Genomic DNA, 16,398 nt, shown 5'->3' on the forward strand with positions numbered 1-16,398 from the left:
GAAGACGAGGAAGGTGATTGGGACTGGCCGTGAGATGAACGGGATCTATCTGCTTGGAGAGAGTTTTCGTCGGGAGGAGTCAGTGGATAAGAAGTCTTTTGTTTCCCAGTCTGTGAGTTTGGTTATGCTTTGGCATAACCGATTAGGTCATTTGTCTTTTAAGTCTTTGAAGAGTCTGTTTCCTGCTTTATTTGAGTCTGTTGAGTTATCAAAGTTGAGGTGTGAGAGTTGTGAGTTTGCCAAACATTGTAGAACCTCTTATTCTTTAAGTAATAAAAGGAGTAATTCCTCTTTTGATATTGTGCATACTGATGTTTGGGGGCCATATCATATCTCTTCTATGGGTGGGTACAGATATTTTCTACTGTTTGTTGATGACCATACCCGTTTTTCTTGGGTCTATCTTATGCGTTCTCGGGATGAGGTTCCTGCTCTGACCCAAAACTTCCATCAGATGGTTCTCACTCAGTTTGGGACCAAAATCAAAGTCCTTAGATCTGATAATGCAAAGGAATACTTTGCTCAGCCATTGACCTCCTACCTTCTTAGCCATGGAGTTATTCACCAGAGCACTTGCCCTTATACACCACAGCAGAACGGCGTTGCCGAAAGGAAGAATAGGCAAATCTTGGAACTGGCTAGAAGCATTATGTTTACCTCCAATGTTCCTATTCGCTTCTGGGGTGATGCTATCCTCGCGGCAGTTTATCTCATTAATCGAGTTCCTTCCCGGGTCCTTGATATGAGAACCCCCTTTTCCCTTCTATACCCAGACGAGGAGTTGTTCATTATTCCCCTTAAAACCTTTGGTTGTACCTATTTCGTTCAGCTTCTCGGGCCTCATCATTCCAAGTTTGAACCTAAGGCCTCCAAATGCATTTTCCTTGGTTATGCACAAACTCAAAAGGATTATTGCTGCTATGATCCAGTTTCAGGGAAACGTTTTGTCTCCATGGATGTCACCTTCTTTGAGGAGACACCCTATTATCCTAGGGTTTCTCCTCAGGGGGAGAGCAGTGAGAGTGGGGTTGCTTTGAGTTTCTTTCCTCAGGGGGAGAGCAGTGAGAGTGGAAGTGGGGCTGGTAGAAGTGGGGCTGTTCCTTTACCTATTCCACTAGGTAATGAAGGTTGTAGTGGTAAGGGGGGTCAGAGGGAGCCGGAGTTGAGAGTCTATCACAGGCAATGCAGACAGGTTGATCCTAATCTTCGGCAGTCCTGGCCAGCTCCAGTTCCTTCTGCGGCTCCAGATCTTGAGCCTACTGAGATACCTCTCACCGTTGCCACTTCCCCTCCTGTGGATGACCTTGATCTCCCTATTGCCATTCGCAAAGGGAAACGACATTGCACCACTTCTACAGCTCATAGCATCTCACAGTTCTTATCCTATGATCGTCTGTCACCATCTTACCGGTCCTATCTCACTTCCATTGCCGATGTCCCTATTCCAAGAACAGTGCAAGAAGCCTTATCAGTTCCAGAATGGAAAGATGCAATGCAAGTCAAAATGGATGCCCTGTTGAAGAATAATACTTGGGCACTGGTTGACCCACCAAAAGGAAAGAAACCGGTGGGATGCAGATGGGTGTTCACTGTGAAGCATAATGTTGATGGCTCTATTGAAAGGTACAAAGCCCGGCTGGTTGCAAAGGGGTTCACTCAGACTTATGGTATAGACTACTTGGAGACCTTTGCCCCAGTAGCCAAGATGACCACCATCCGAGTTCTGTTATCCCTTGCAGCAAATCATTCTTGGCCCCTGTTTCAGATGGATGTTAAAAATGCCTTTCTGAATGGAGACTTACAAGAAGAGGTTTACATGCAGTTGCCTCCTGGATTCTATGATACAGAGACAGGTAAGAAGGTTTGCCGACTGAACAAGGCATTGTATGGTTTGAAGCAGTCACCTAGAGCCTGGTTTGATAGGTTCAGATTAGCCCTTGGAAAGTTTGGTTATGTACAGGCCCAGTCAGATCATACACTATTCATCAAGAGGGTGGAGTCCTCTCTGACACTACTAGCAGTATATGTTGAAGATATTGTGGTGACAGAAAATGATAGTCATGAGATTGAGTCCCTCAAACAGCTCCTTCATCAAGAGTTTGAGGTGAAAGACCTTGGTGCACTACGGTACTTTTTGGGTATTGAGGTTGCTAGATCCAAGCAGGGGATTTTTATCTCTCAGAGAAAATATGTTCTAGATCTGTTGGCGGAAACTGGAAAGTTGGGTGTTAAGCCGGCTGATACACCCATTGAACAAAATCACAAGATTAGTGCAGAGGCTGGGGAGCCTCTTGAAGACAAAGTTATGTTCCAACGGTTGGTTGGAAAGCTTCTATATCTCTGCCTCACTCGGCCGGATATCAGCTATGCAGTTAGTGTTGTTAGCCAGTACATGCACTCCCCTAGAACTTCTCATCTTCTTGCGGCAGAGAGAATATTAGCATACTTGAAGAGATGCCCGGGTAGAGGTATATTGCTCAAGAACAATAATCACATGAGGGTGGAAGTCTATACAAATGCCGATTGGACTGGAAGTGTTGATGACAGAAGGTCTACCTCTGGATATTGTGCCCTGGTGAGAGGTAACCTTGTCTCTTGGAGGAGTAAGAAGCAGAGTGTTGTTTCCCGCTCTAGTGCTAAAGCGGAATACAGGTCAATGGCTAATGGAGTAGCTGAAATCTTATGGCTGAGGTCACTACTTGAAGAGTTGGGTATTGACTATGAAAAGCCCTTAATGTTGTATTGTGATAATCAGGCAGCTATTAATATAGCCCACAACCCAGTGCAGCATGACAGAACTAAACATATCGAAGCTGATCGACATTTTGTGCGAAAAAGGGTCACATCACAAGAAGTGTGTCTTCCGTACATCACATCTAATATGCAGCTCGCGAATATCCTCACCAAGGTTGTACCAAGGAAGAAGTTAGAGACAAACCTATCCAAGTTGGGAATGATAGATATATACTCCCAACTTGAGGGGGAGTGTAGAGAACACTGATGTGGGCCCCACTGCAGTGGTCCCCACTGTGTTCGTAGGACAGCAGTGTAGTTATTTGTTTCAGTTATAGCAGTGTCAGTTTGAGACAGTTTGTTAATTCAGTTGTTATTTATTTCAGCTTTTATTTACTTTATTTATTATGTAAGTACTAAGGGCAGATGTGTCCTTTCCATTATGTACTAAACATAACCTATAAATATTAAGAGAGTGGCAGCGGAAGATTAGTTTTTAGAATCTGTTCCTCTTTTCAACAACTTGTGTTCTCTTGTTTCTCTTCTATTCTCTCTCCTTTCTCTCACTTTTCTTTTGTTTTGCAAACCTAAAACCTATTAGGATTCAAGACTGATTACAGTCTTGATCTTCTACTGATCCAAATCATATTTGGATCAGACATCCCTTTAGGTGATAAGGATAAACCCTTATCTTATTTGTAGATTAGATTAGCCTTCTCCTAATCTTATTAGGAGGTTTCTAGATCTAAATCACATTCAGATCTGGACTCTCTGAGTGGATAGGGTTAAGACCCCATCCTATCTGCTAATCCATTCCAGAATTCGCCCCATATTTAACTAGTTAAATTAGCCTAGTTCGAAGTGGGCTTTAGGCCCATTAAGGTTATGTCCTCACTTAGCCTTCCTAACTGCTGCCCAGTTGGGCTTCCTTGTATGGCGTGGGACCCAAACATTGATCTACACATCAGCCACATGGGTTCAGCCCAGCCTTTGTTACAAGGCCTAGCCGAATACACTGTTATGGACAGTGCACCCCCTGAAACCCATCATATGGGCTCTATGAGCCCAACACTTACCCTAAGTGGTCCTTGGGCCAAGCCACCTTATAACACCTAGGGACTGTGGGCAGATGCAAGATTAGCCCATCAGGTATTACCCTCAATGGTCTTACACTTAACCTCTCAGCCCATAATGATCAAACACTGCCCGACAAAAGAGGACCTCTCCCTCGGCTGCAAGGAACGGTGTTGCACTCTCTGCTTATATGGATCCCGGGAATTAAAACTTTTTGCAAGCATTTCGGAAACCATAATATATATACTTTTATATCTCATATAAAATATATTTTGCAAAACAAATCTCAACGATTGAAATCGACTGCCGGCAATCTTGGTTTCCATCAGTGAGAGTGCATCCCTGATCATTACCTTTGTCCGACAAAAGGGCTGATCCTGTCACTATGATCACCCACTCAGATGAATTCTCAGACTGTCCCAACATACCCAGGTTTTGACCCCCGCTAAGGATCTCACTGATTGGTACATCAAAGACAGCCCAATCCGACACTTAGTGCAGTATCATAATCGAGTCTAGGGGTCGGGTGTAACTTTCCAGTTTTGCCCATTAATCTCCAAGGTCCAAGGCAATACTGGAAATCTGGTCCGGTTCAAAGATTCAATTAATCCTACACTGCATGTGCCTAGGGTCTCACCCAGGCGGCTGAGACAGGCCACCCCAACCGACTTGGTGGCACATCAGTGTCAGCCTTATCAGGATAGGTCTCCCCAGACCGACCCACTAGCTAAACTAACACGAGTCTCATTACGTGTCCAGTTTAAGGGGATTACACAGAAACACACCAAAGGAACATGAATCAAATATGTACTTTATTCATTTACAATAAACTCATAATGTACATCATTCTGATTGAAGCTAAGGGCATACAAAAACTGTCTAACAGCCACACTATCATACGTCACAATAGGATCTAAGAAACTAGTTTCCCACTATCAAGCTTCCATTACTAAAATTTGGCTTACAATTTCATCAGGTTTAGTAACTTTACCATTCAGATAACATTCTAGGCCTTTTCCCTCAACAAAAAAATCAAAATCAAAGTGGAACTTCCACATTCTCTAGTTGGTTCCTCAAACTCCATCTGTATAACTTCCACATTCTAGGCCTTTTCCCTCAACAAAAAAATCAAAATCAAAGTGGAATTTCCACATTCTCTAGTTGGTTCCTCAAACTCCATCCGTATAACGTCAACCATATCAGTCATATTAGTAAACAATCACAGTCTAGAAAAATAACAGCAATGAATCCAAGGCCAAAAAACTAAGAATAACCAGCAGTTCTCCAATCAAAACAGATTAAGGTTTTGCCTAACAGCTAAAGATAATATCCTGCAATTGAAAGGGATAGGAGCTTCAAGAGAAAGGCCTAAACAGCAAGGTTTAAGAGTTGATAGTCCTAAAAAGAAAAGTTGCAGGACTATCGATCTTAAGAAAGGATCATAACCCTTCCAAAACAGATTGGAACTTCAATTAGATCAAGAGAATATCAAGAGTAGGCCAGGGTGACACAAACTCCAGAGTCTTAGGCTGAACCAATCAACCAATTAAGAGAAAACAATAAAACACCAACATGATAGACGCCTTTTCCAGGAAAAAAAAGCAGTTCATTAGGCTGATCGAAACAGCCTTCAGAGAACCCCCAAACCAGCAATCAAAGGTAGAATAAAAAGCAATTGAAACACCCTTCTCAATCAAAGATTGAAACTGATTCCACTGTTGACTGAATCACCTGCTCTGATACCATGTTAACCTAGAAGTTCCAACAAGGGGAATACACAACTTTAGGGGTGTCAAATGAATGGGTCAACCCCACCTCAAAGTGCATCTACAATTACAAGAGTACCCTTACAGGGCTGAAAGAGAAAAAGAACAATAAAAGAGTAATGTACATTGTACAACAAGGACTATACCAATAGAATACATGAAGTCTCTCCACAGAAAGAAGTAAATTGGGGAATAAACCAAATGATACTCCTATTGAGAAAAAGCACTATTTACGTGATTGAAGGTGAGCCCTATATCAATAAAGAAAGGCCCTATACCAATAAAGAAAAGCATCAGTGGATGGAAGCTTCTTTATTTGTCCCCAATCCTGCTGGATATTACTTAAGCAATAAGCAATGTTAGTCACTTTATGGATGTTCCTCAAGTACCTCTCACGAAGGCAGCTGAACAGATGCTCAAGTACTTGAAGACATATCCAGGGAAAGGTTTGTTATTTAATTAGCATGACACTTTAAATTGAATTATACACAGGTGTAAATTAGGCTGGCTCACAAAGATATAGGATATCTGCTATTGGTTACTGCACATTTGTTGATGGAAATCTTGTGACTTAGATGAACAAAAAACATACTGTGGTAGCCAAATCAAGTTCTGAAGTAGAATATAGGCCTATGGCTCATACGGCGGCTGAACTACTATGGGTTTGTGAGGGAGTTATGAATAAAGGTCAATGGTCCACTAGGGGAGAAGTGTTGTAACGAATAAAATATAGGTTGACTGTGCCACTAGGGGCAGTTGTGTCATTTCACTATATTGTAAATGTTGTAAGTCTTACTTAATGGTTACTTTATAGCTGCTGTTAGTAGGCGGTTGGACAGTTACAGTTACTTGTTTCTTTTTTCTTCTTTCTTTTTTCTTATTATTCTGATTCTAGGACATGCCGCCAGGGGCATACTTGTAATTTCTGATTCTTTTATGAAGTTAATATAAATAGAAAACTGGCGGCAGCCAGTAGTGACTTTTTTCCTCTTTCTCTCTCTCTCTCTCTCTCTCTCTCCCAATCCCCACGAATCACCACATGGTATCAGAGCAGGTTTTCTAGGTTGAAAAAGACCTACGATCCCTCCTGCCCTATTCTTAAAAAGTGTTTGGACGTGGCTGTTTCTGCAGAAACCCTAGCAGGTTTCTGGCGGCAGTTTTTTTTTGGGAAACCCTAGCAGTTTCTGGTGGCAGTTTTTGTGATTTCTTTTTCTTGGCCGTAATAGCAAAAAAACCCTAGTCGGAGAAGGGTGATGCTGGTGCAGATTCCTCTGCTCGATGCTGTGCAGTCAAGTTCAGATTAGCACCTTCGTACAAGTGCTGAACAGGTGTGTTTTTTTGTTTCAATTTGTCTCAGCCTTCTTTGGCCGATGGTGCATAGGGCTCATGCCTTGATTATATAGTTATTTGTTTGGACGTTGGATGGTTAGAGTGTGTGAACTACAGTCAGACTGATTGTAATGTCTGTATTGGTGGTGCTGAACCGATTACCGGACTGGTTTATTGTTCTGTTTGGATGTTGTGTTGACTGAACCCCTTGTTCTCAGCAGTATTCCCTTTGTTCTCAGCAGTATTTAATGTTCTTTTGCTCACATTCTAGGAGTAAACCCCGAGTTGCTCACATTCTGATTGTGGCGGCTGTGTTGTTGGGTGGTATTTGGACTGGTTTTCAGTAGTATTCGATGGCAAGTCATGAATTAACTTCATCGGGGGCTACACAAACCCGCAGCACAGCGGATATGGGAGGTGTAAACATGGTTTTTCCCATGCCAATTACCCCTTTAAATGGTCTCAACTACCTGGAGTGGGCTAAGAGTGTAAAACTCTATGTAACGGCAAGGGGTAAAGCTGGTTACATCAATGGAAGGGTGAAAGAACCCAAGGGTGAGACGGCTGAACATGATAGGTGGGACCAAGAAAACAGTATGGTGATGTCTTGGCTCCTCGCAGCCACGGAACCTGATGTGAAAAAGAATTTTATGTGGGCAGACACCGCCAGTGAGATTTGGGAACAGGCCAGAACTACCTATTCTGAGGAAAGGCATTACGCCAAGGTTTACCAGTTTCAAGCTGAATCCTCAACATGTAAATAGGGAAACCGTAGCTTGTCTTCATACTATTCAGCCCTTACCTCCATATGGAAGGAATTTGACCATTATCAGGCCATAGAGTGGAAGCACGATGATGATGCTAAGGCCTATAGGAAGATGGTCTCTCAGCAATAGGTGTTTGCTTTCTTGTTGGGACTGAACCCTGCATATGAACCATTGAGGGTGCAGATCCTAGGACGCAAAGAATTGCCTACGGTTCACGAGGTATACTCCCTTGACCAATCTGAAGAAAGCAGGTGGAATGGGATGGTTACAGCTGAGGGGGAGCAACAAGTTGCCTTGGCTGCAATAATAATAGCTCCACGGGAAAGAAAAGTGACCCTAAGAAGGCGGATGATAAAGATAAACTGTTATGTACCACTGTAGGCGTTCACGACATACACGTGACACTTGTTGGGACATCCACGGGAAACCCAAGTGGGCAGCAAGGAATCAAGAACAGGGTAAAGGTCATTTGAAGACAATGAGCACAGCACACGTGGCAACCCAAGATACTCAAGTTGCCGGTAGTACCCGGGACCACCCTAATAAGTCTGACCCCAAGGAGGATATAATGAATTCCTTCAAAGAGCACCTGGAATCTTATGGTAGGGCCTTGCGGCAAATGGACAGCTCAATCACTAGTACTCCCTCTACTTCATTTGCATCTACTTCAGGTAATATGGCTTCTGCATTCCATATCACTCCCACAGATTCCCCTTGGATCATTGACTCAGGGGCCTCCAACCACATGACCGGTAAGCCTAACTTATTCTAGTCTTATAGCCTTTTGTCATGAAGGGATAGAGTGAGACTTGCAGACGGCTCTTTTTCTTCCATTGCAGGCCAAGGATCAATATCCCTTCCCCATGGCCTTAACCTGAATTGTGTATTGCATGTCCCTCAGCTTCCCATAAACTTGCTTTCAATTAGTAGCATTACAAGCTCCTTGAATTGTAGTGTGACATTTTGGTGAGTTTCCGCTCACCTCGGAAGCTTCTTCGAAGGGGCTTGACCTCCTGAAACAGAAGATGGAGAGAAAAAGGAGAAGGAAAGGAAGGAATAAACTGGACTCAGGGAGAAGAAAATTAAAGGAGAATCATTCGTTGCTTTCATTATATGATGAGGGCCTTATATAGCTGGCCTACAAGTGTAATATCAAAGAGAATATCCTCTAATTTCTGGGTAACTAACTCTGGCAGATAACATGGATGGAATATCCTCTGGCGGCAAAGTAACCAACTCTGAGTGTAACTAATTCTGGGGCTCTATAGCCTGTCCTCTCTGTCTCCTTGTGAATGGATGATGGGTGGTGACCTGCTCCACTTCCCCAGTGGGTTTTGGAAGGGTCTCAACAGTTCCCCCCCCCCCCCCCCCCCCCCCCCTTAGCACTGACCTTGCCCCCTCAAGGTCTAGGTTGGGAAACCTCTCATTCAGCCTTAGATAAGGTTCCCAAGTGGCATCTTCTGGAGGCAGTCCGACCCATTCAACCTTGGTTTCTGGCACAACCTGCCCTCCTCGCTGAACCCATCGGAAATCCACAATCTTAATAGGCTCCGTGTAAATGTCCCCTTCCTCTGTAAATTGGGGTAAGTTGGATGAGATAGGGGTATGATTCCCCACAGCTTTCCTGAGAAGTGAGATGTGAAACACCGGGTGAAGCTTCGAGGTAGCAGGGAGGTCCAATCTGTAAGCAACAAGGCCCACTCTCTCCAGCACCTTATAGGGCTCATAATATCTGGGAGCTAGCTTGTGCCCAGCCCATCTCACCACTGAAACCTGGCGGTAAGGTTGGAGCTTAAAGTAGACAAAATCACCTACCTGAAACTCTAGTGGGTGGTGGTGAGAGTCATAGTAGACCTTCATCCGTTGCTGGGCTTTAGTCAAATTCGCCTTGAGTAGTCTAAGGATCTCGTCTCTTGCCAGTAGGCGAGTCTCTACTTCTGCCACCTTAGCCAACCCAAATTCATAAGGTAATATGGGAGGAGGTTCTCTGCCATATAGAGCCTTGAAGGGTGTCATTCCTGCCGCTGACTGATAAGTCATGTTGTACCAGTATTCTACCCACGGGAGCCAGTGGGCCCACTGTTTGGGCTTCTCCCCTATGAAGCATCTCAGGTAGGCTTCTAAGCACCGATTAAGAACTTCAGTCTGTCCATCCATATGGGGGTGGTAACTTGTGGATGGGTGCAGTTGGGTTCCTTGCAATTGGAAGTATTCCTTCCAGAATGAACTCAGGAAGGCAGGGTCACGGTCCAAGACAATGGATCTTGGTGTCCCATGCAATTTTGCGACGTCTCGTATGAAGATGTCAGCCACTGTTGTTGTGGTGTAAGGGTGAGGCAGGGCAGAGAAATGGCTATACTTGGTGAGACGGTCAACTACTACCATGATAACCTCCTTCCCTAAAGAACGGGGAAGTCCGGTGATGAAGTCCATGGAGAGGTCTTCCCATATTTGCTCTGGAATTTTGAGGGGTTGTAGAAGGCCCGCGGGAGACTGTGAGGAGTATTTCTGCTGTTGACAGATTTGGCATTCGGATACATAGTGTAACACGTCCTTGCGCATTCCTACCCAATGGTAGTGGCTGCTGAGCCTCTTTAGAGTCCTTAGTACTCCTGAATGTCCCCCCAATGTGGAATCATGAAACAACTTCAATAGTTTAGTTTTGTGGCTGGAATTTGAAGCAATCACGAACTTGCCCTTAAAGAAGAGGTCTGGTCCTACAATTTGGTAACCTGCAACCTGGGAAGGGTCCTGCCTCCATTTTTCCCTAATGTCCTACAGCTGCGGGTCAGACCTTGCCTCTTGTCGTATAGCTTCAAACAAGGGTAAACTGGGCTGAGAGTAGGTTAGTTGGGCCAGCTCCATTAACCGCGATAAGGCATCACCTACCCTGTTGGCGGACCCAGGTTTATACTCTATTCGGTAGTCGAAGCCCATCAGTTTACTAAGCCACTTCGTTGGTTTGATCTTATGATAAATTGGCATCCCAACAGGTATGTACGCCATTTCTAGACTGCCATTACCACTGCCATCATCTCCCTGACATAAGTGGACTGGTTCTGGTGAGCGGCTGATAGGGCCTTGCTGAAGTAAGCAATGGGCTGTCCCTTTTGCATCAGGACGGCCCCTACCCCCGCACCTGAGGCATCACACTCTATCTCAAAGGGCTGGGTGAAGTCCAGAAGACTGAGGACTGGAGGGCTCAAAACTGCTGTCTTCAAGTCTTCAAAGGCCTGTTGGGCCTCATCAGCCCAGTTGAAAGAATCCTTCTTCAACAGACGCATTAGAGGGGCGGCCATGAGCCCATACCCATTAATGAAGCGCCTATAGTACCCGGTAAGCCCAAGAAAACCCCTGAGAGCCTTTACAGTAGTGGGCTTGGGTCATTTTTGGATGGCATCTATCTTTTCTGGGTCTGCCATGACCCGCCCTACTGCAACCACATGGCCTAAGTATTGTATCTGTTTTTGTCCAAGAGAACACTTGGTCATTTTGGCATGTAACTGATGCTCCCTTAGAGTGGTGAGGGTAAGTTTCGGATGTTCCATATGGGTGTCCCAATCCTTGCTGTAAACCAGAATGTCATCGAAGAATACTAAAATAAATTGCCTTAAGAATGGCCTGAAAATGTCATTCATGAGGGCCTGGAAGGTGGAGGGGGCGTTGGTGAGTCCAAACGGCATAACCAGAAACTCATAATGGCCATCGTGGGTTTTGAAGGCTGTCTTGTGGATGTCGGCCTGGTGAACCCGGATGTGATGATACCCAGATCGCAGGTCAAGTTTGGAGAACACCTGTGCTTCTCCTAACTCGTCCAACAGTTCATCAATGAGGGGTATCGGGAACTTGTCCTTCACTGTAATCTGATTCAGGGCCCGGTAATCTACACAAAACCGCCAACTACCATCCTTCTTTTTTACTAGGAGTACAGGGGATGAAAATGGGCTGGTGCTAGTCTGTATATGCCCCTTGTTCATTACCTCTCTTATCGCCTTTTCAATTTCTAGCTTCTGGAAATAGGGGTATCTATATGGCCTCACATTGGCCGGTTTAGAATCTGGTAAGAGGGGTATCTGATGGTCTTGGGCCCGGGGTGGAGGTAATTGGCTTGGTTCCTTGAACACATCACCAAACTGATCGAGTATTGATCGTAGTGCCTCGTGTTGGGCTTCCGTGGGTTGGTCACAGCCTTGATTGTTTAAAGTTGGAACTGTGGGCTGCATGCCTAAGTGCATAAATAAGGGTTGTCCAGTATCCTTGGAGGCCCATAACATGGAAGCTACAGTATCACCTTGGGGACTAGGAGGCCACACCCCTTGATAAAAGTCCATTGTCATTTTGGCCCAATCACAAAGTGCAGGACCTAGGCCACGTAACCAATGAATTCCCAGAATAATATCAGCCCCTAAGAAATCCAATGGGTGGAGATCTACCAGGAAATTGTGGCCTTGTATAAGGATCTTTTCCTTCTTGCACACACCATCACATAACATCTGACTTCCATTAGCCACATAGATCGAAAAGAGTGGAGTGGGTTGTATAGTCATACCTAGTTGCCTTGCTAATCGGCAAGTGATGAAATTCAGGGTAGAGCCACTGTCAATCAAGATCATCACAGATCGGCCCACCAACCTTCCTTCTACTCGCATGGACTGAAGAGGGTTGAGGCCCATGAGGGCGTGAAAGGAGATCTCGGCTCCAACAGGTTCAGGTTCATCTGAGATCAGTTCACAGTCTTCTATGTGTTCTGGGACGGTCCCCTCCGGTTCTTCCTCTGTCTGGAGGAGAAACACTCGTTGGACGCTGCACTTATGGCCCGATCCAAACTTGTCATCACAATTGTAACAGAGGCCCTTCTCGCGTCGGGCCTGCATCTCAGCCCACGAGAGGCGTTTGAAGGGCACAGTGGGCCTGGGCAAAATGGGCTTCTGAGAATCCCCAACTTGTTTCATGGGTTGTTGTTCGGCCCGCTGGGGAACCCTCACATTCAGGTAGGATAGCTTGCTGGTTCTGCGCATACTATCGATCTTCTCTTCTTGCAAGCGAGCCATACCCACCGCCGCCATGACTGTCGCTGGTCGAAGAGCTCTCACTTCCAGGCGGATGTCTTCTCTGAGACCTCCCACAAAACACCCTACCAAGCCCTTCTTTGGTCATCCATGTACCCTGGTCGCCAATCTTTCGAACTCGAGCTAGTAGTCTACTACCGTCCTAGTCTGTTTTAGTCGAGTGAGGAGTTCATCGTAATCCACGAACGCCGTCGGCCCAAAACGGATGCACAGAGCTTCCGTGAACTCCGCCCAAGTTACCTGAGGATGGGTTTGTCGATACCACTGGAGCCAGAGAATAGCGTCTCCTTCTAGGTGAATGGAGGCGATGGCGACGCGGTGGTGTGCAGGGGTTTCATGGTACTTGAAGAATCTCTCTGCTCTGAAAATCCAAGGAATGGGATCTCCACCGGAATAGTTGGGGAAATTGATTTTAGTGACCTCTCCAGCGGGGTAATACCCATTTCCTTGGCTACCAGAAGCAGAGGCGTCAGCCCCTGCTGGATGTCTGGTCTCGCCGGACTGTTGTTGAGAGGCGAGGTTAGAGATGACCACCTTGAGATCCCTGAGTTCGTTCAGTACCTGGTGGAACCCAATCTCAAGTTGGTTGACTCTATCTTCCATGGTAGAGGATCTTGTCTGCGGCATAGCTGGTCTGCGACTTGGCTCTGATACCAACTTGTGGTGAGTTTCCGCTAACCTCGAAAGCCTCTTCGAAGGGGCTTGACCTCCTGAAACAGAAGATGGAGAGAAAAAAGGAGAAGGGAAGGAACGAATAAACTAGACTCAGGGAGAAGAAAATTAAAGGAGAATCATTCATTGCTTTCATTATATGATGATGGCCTTATATAGCTGGCCTACAGGTGTAATATCAGAGGGAATATCCTCTGATTTCTGGGTAACTAACTCTGGCAGATAACATGGATGGAATATCCTCTGGCGGCAGAGTAACCAACTCTGAGTGTAACTAATTTTGGGGCTCTGTCGCCTGTCCTCTCTGTCTCCTTGTGAATGGCTAATGGGTGGTGGCCTGCTCCACTTCCCTAGTGGGTTCTGGAAGGGTCTCAACACATTTTTTGCTGACTCATGTGTTTTTCAGGATCTAACTTCTAGGAGGACGATTGGTAGAGGAAGCCTAGTGGATGGTCTCTACATTCTCGACAAGAAAGATGGTCTCTCGGTGTCATCCACAGAGTCGCATAGTCAATCAAATAAGAGTCAAATTTCCTTGTGGCATAGTCGTTTAGGTCATGTTTCTTTCAAAATAATAAAATCTTTGTTTCCAGTTTTATTTAAGTCATGTTCAGTGTCAGAGTTCATGTGTCAAACGTGTCAGTTGAGCAAACAATGTAGAACAACTTTTCACTCAAGTAATAAAAGATCAAATGTTCATTTTCATGTTGTGTATTCTGATGTATGGGGGCCTACCAATGTAATCTCTAAGGGCGGATATAAGTACTTTATTACATTGATCGATGATTACTCTCGCTATACATGGGTAATTCCTATGCGTAGCAGAGACGAAGTTTCAAAGATAGTGAAAGACTTCCAGAGGATGGTGTTTACGCAGTTCCATGTTGAAATACAGATCTTCCAATCTGATAATGCAAAGGAATACTTCCATGGGGAGCTCAATGAGTTCTTCGCCTCCCATGGATCTATTCATAGAAGCTCATGCGCCAGAACACCACAACAAAATGGTGTTTCAGAAAGGAAAAACAGACACCTTCTTGAGGTAGCCCGCGGGATGATGTTACACATGAATGTCCCAAAAAGGTTTTGGGTGGTTGCTATACTTGCAGCTGCGTTTGTCATCAACCGCATGCCCCCCAAAGTACTGAACAACATGACCCCTCATCAGTTATTGTACCCTCAACCTCCTTTATTTTCCATCCCCATGAGAGTCTTTGGTTGTCGGGCCTTTGTCCATGATTTGTCTCCATCCCGAGGTAAGTTAGACCCTCGGTCCATTCCTTGTGTCTTTCTGGGGTACCCCTCCTCTCAAAAAGGATATCGGTGCTTTGACCCAGTTAGTCATAAATTTTTTGTGTCTATGGATGTGTCCTTCTTTGAGTCTGAGCCATTCTTCCCTCCTCCTCAGGGGGAGAGTCGTAGTGTGGAAGAGGAGAAGCAGGTTCAGGTATCTCTTCCATCTATTCCGGACCTTACTCCCTTTCGTGTCTTCCAACGTACACGTTGGAGAGATCAGCAGTGTGATAGAGATGTGGAGCAGCCAAACACTGAGCAACTGACATCATCAAACTCCCAGGAGGTAAGTCCACCCCCTAACCCTACTCCTACTGTGGATGACCTTGACATTCCTATTGCCCAACGAAAGGGAGTCAGGTCCTGCACTACCAAACACCCCATTACCCACTTTGTCTCCTATGACCACATTTCCCCCTCGTACCGAGCCTTCCTATCGGCAGTTGATTGCATCCCTGTTCCCAAAAATGTTGCAGAAGCCTTAAAATGCCCTGAATGGGTAGATGCAATGAAGGATGAGATTAATGCCCTCCACAAAAATCAGACTTGGGAATTGGTGGATCCTCCAAAGGGGAAAGACCCCATGGGGTGCAAATGGGTGTTCACAGTTAAGCACAAGGCAGATGGAACAGTTGAAAGGTACAAAGCAAGACTAGTGGCCAAAGGGTACACACAAGTATATGGGGTTGATTATGATGAGACTTTTGCCCCGGTGGCTAAGATGAACTCAATTAGGGTTCTCCTGTCCTTAGCTGCTAATCTTGACTGGGAATTGCATCAACTAGACATAAAGAATGCTTTCCTGAATGGTGACTTAGAAGAAGAGGTATACATGGTTCAACCTCCTGGATTCTGTGCCAAAGGGAGTGAAAATAAGGTGTGCAAGCTACGAAGGTCTCTCTATGGCTTAAAACAGTCTCCCAGAGTCTGGTTCAGTAAGTTTTACATGGCAGTTCAAGAGATGGGATTCAAACAATGTCAGTCTGATCATACACTCTTTGTGAAGAGATGTCAGGAACAGGTTGTTGTATTGATAGTGTATGTAGACAATATCATCATTACAGGAAATTGGAACCCAGAGATACAGAACTTGAAACAATTCCTTGCATCTAAATTTGAAGTGAAAGATCTAGGACTCCTGAAGTATTTCCTTGGGATTGAAGTTGCCGCTCAGAAAAGGGTATCTTTGTCTCTCAAAGGAAATACACCCTTGATCTATTACGGGATACAAGTAAATTAGGTGCAAGGCCGGCAGATATTCCTATGGATGTGGACCACAAGCTAGGTGACTGTGTTGGTGAACCTCTGAAAGATGTGAAGCAGTTCCAAAAGTTAGTGGGAAAGTTGATTTATCTGTCCATGACCCGTCCAGACATTGCCTATTCCGTTGGGGTCCGAGCCAGTTTATGCACTCTCCTAAGAAGCCACACATGGAAGCAGCAGAGAGAGTCCTTAGATACTTGAAGAAATATCTAGGAACAGGCCTACTATTCAGTAAACACAATCACCTAAAGGTGGAAGTCTTTACAGATGCTGATTGGGTAGGAGCTGTGAATGATAGAAAGTCCACTAGTGGGTATTGCACATTTGTGGGAGGAAATCTGGTGACCTGGAAGAGCAAGAAGCAAAGTGTGGTAGCAAGGTCAAGTGCTGAAGCTGAATATAGAGCTATGGCACATGGGGTGGCTGAAGTCC

At 45.1% G+C, this 16,398-nt stretch overlaps 1 protein-coding gene across 3 annotated transcripts in view; it reads right to left on the reverse strand.

The window, feature by feature from the left end:
- GCN2 (protein kinase family protein) overlaps positions 1-16,398 on the reverse strand; it is a 144,577-nt gene that overhangs the window by 77,945 nt on the left and 50,234 nt on the right. The gene's annotated exons all lie outside the window — the stretch shown is intronic.

The sequence above is a fragment of the Nelumbo nucifera genome, chromosome 1 (genome assembly GCF_055504915.1).
Source record: "Nelumbo nucifera cultivar China Antique chromosome 1, China Antique-T2T, whole genome shotgun sequence".
NCBI lineage: Eukaryota > Viridiplantae > Streptophyta > Magnoliopsida > Proteales > Nelumbonaceae > Nelumbo > Nelumbo nucifera.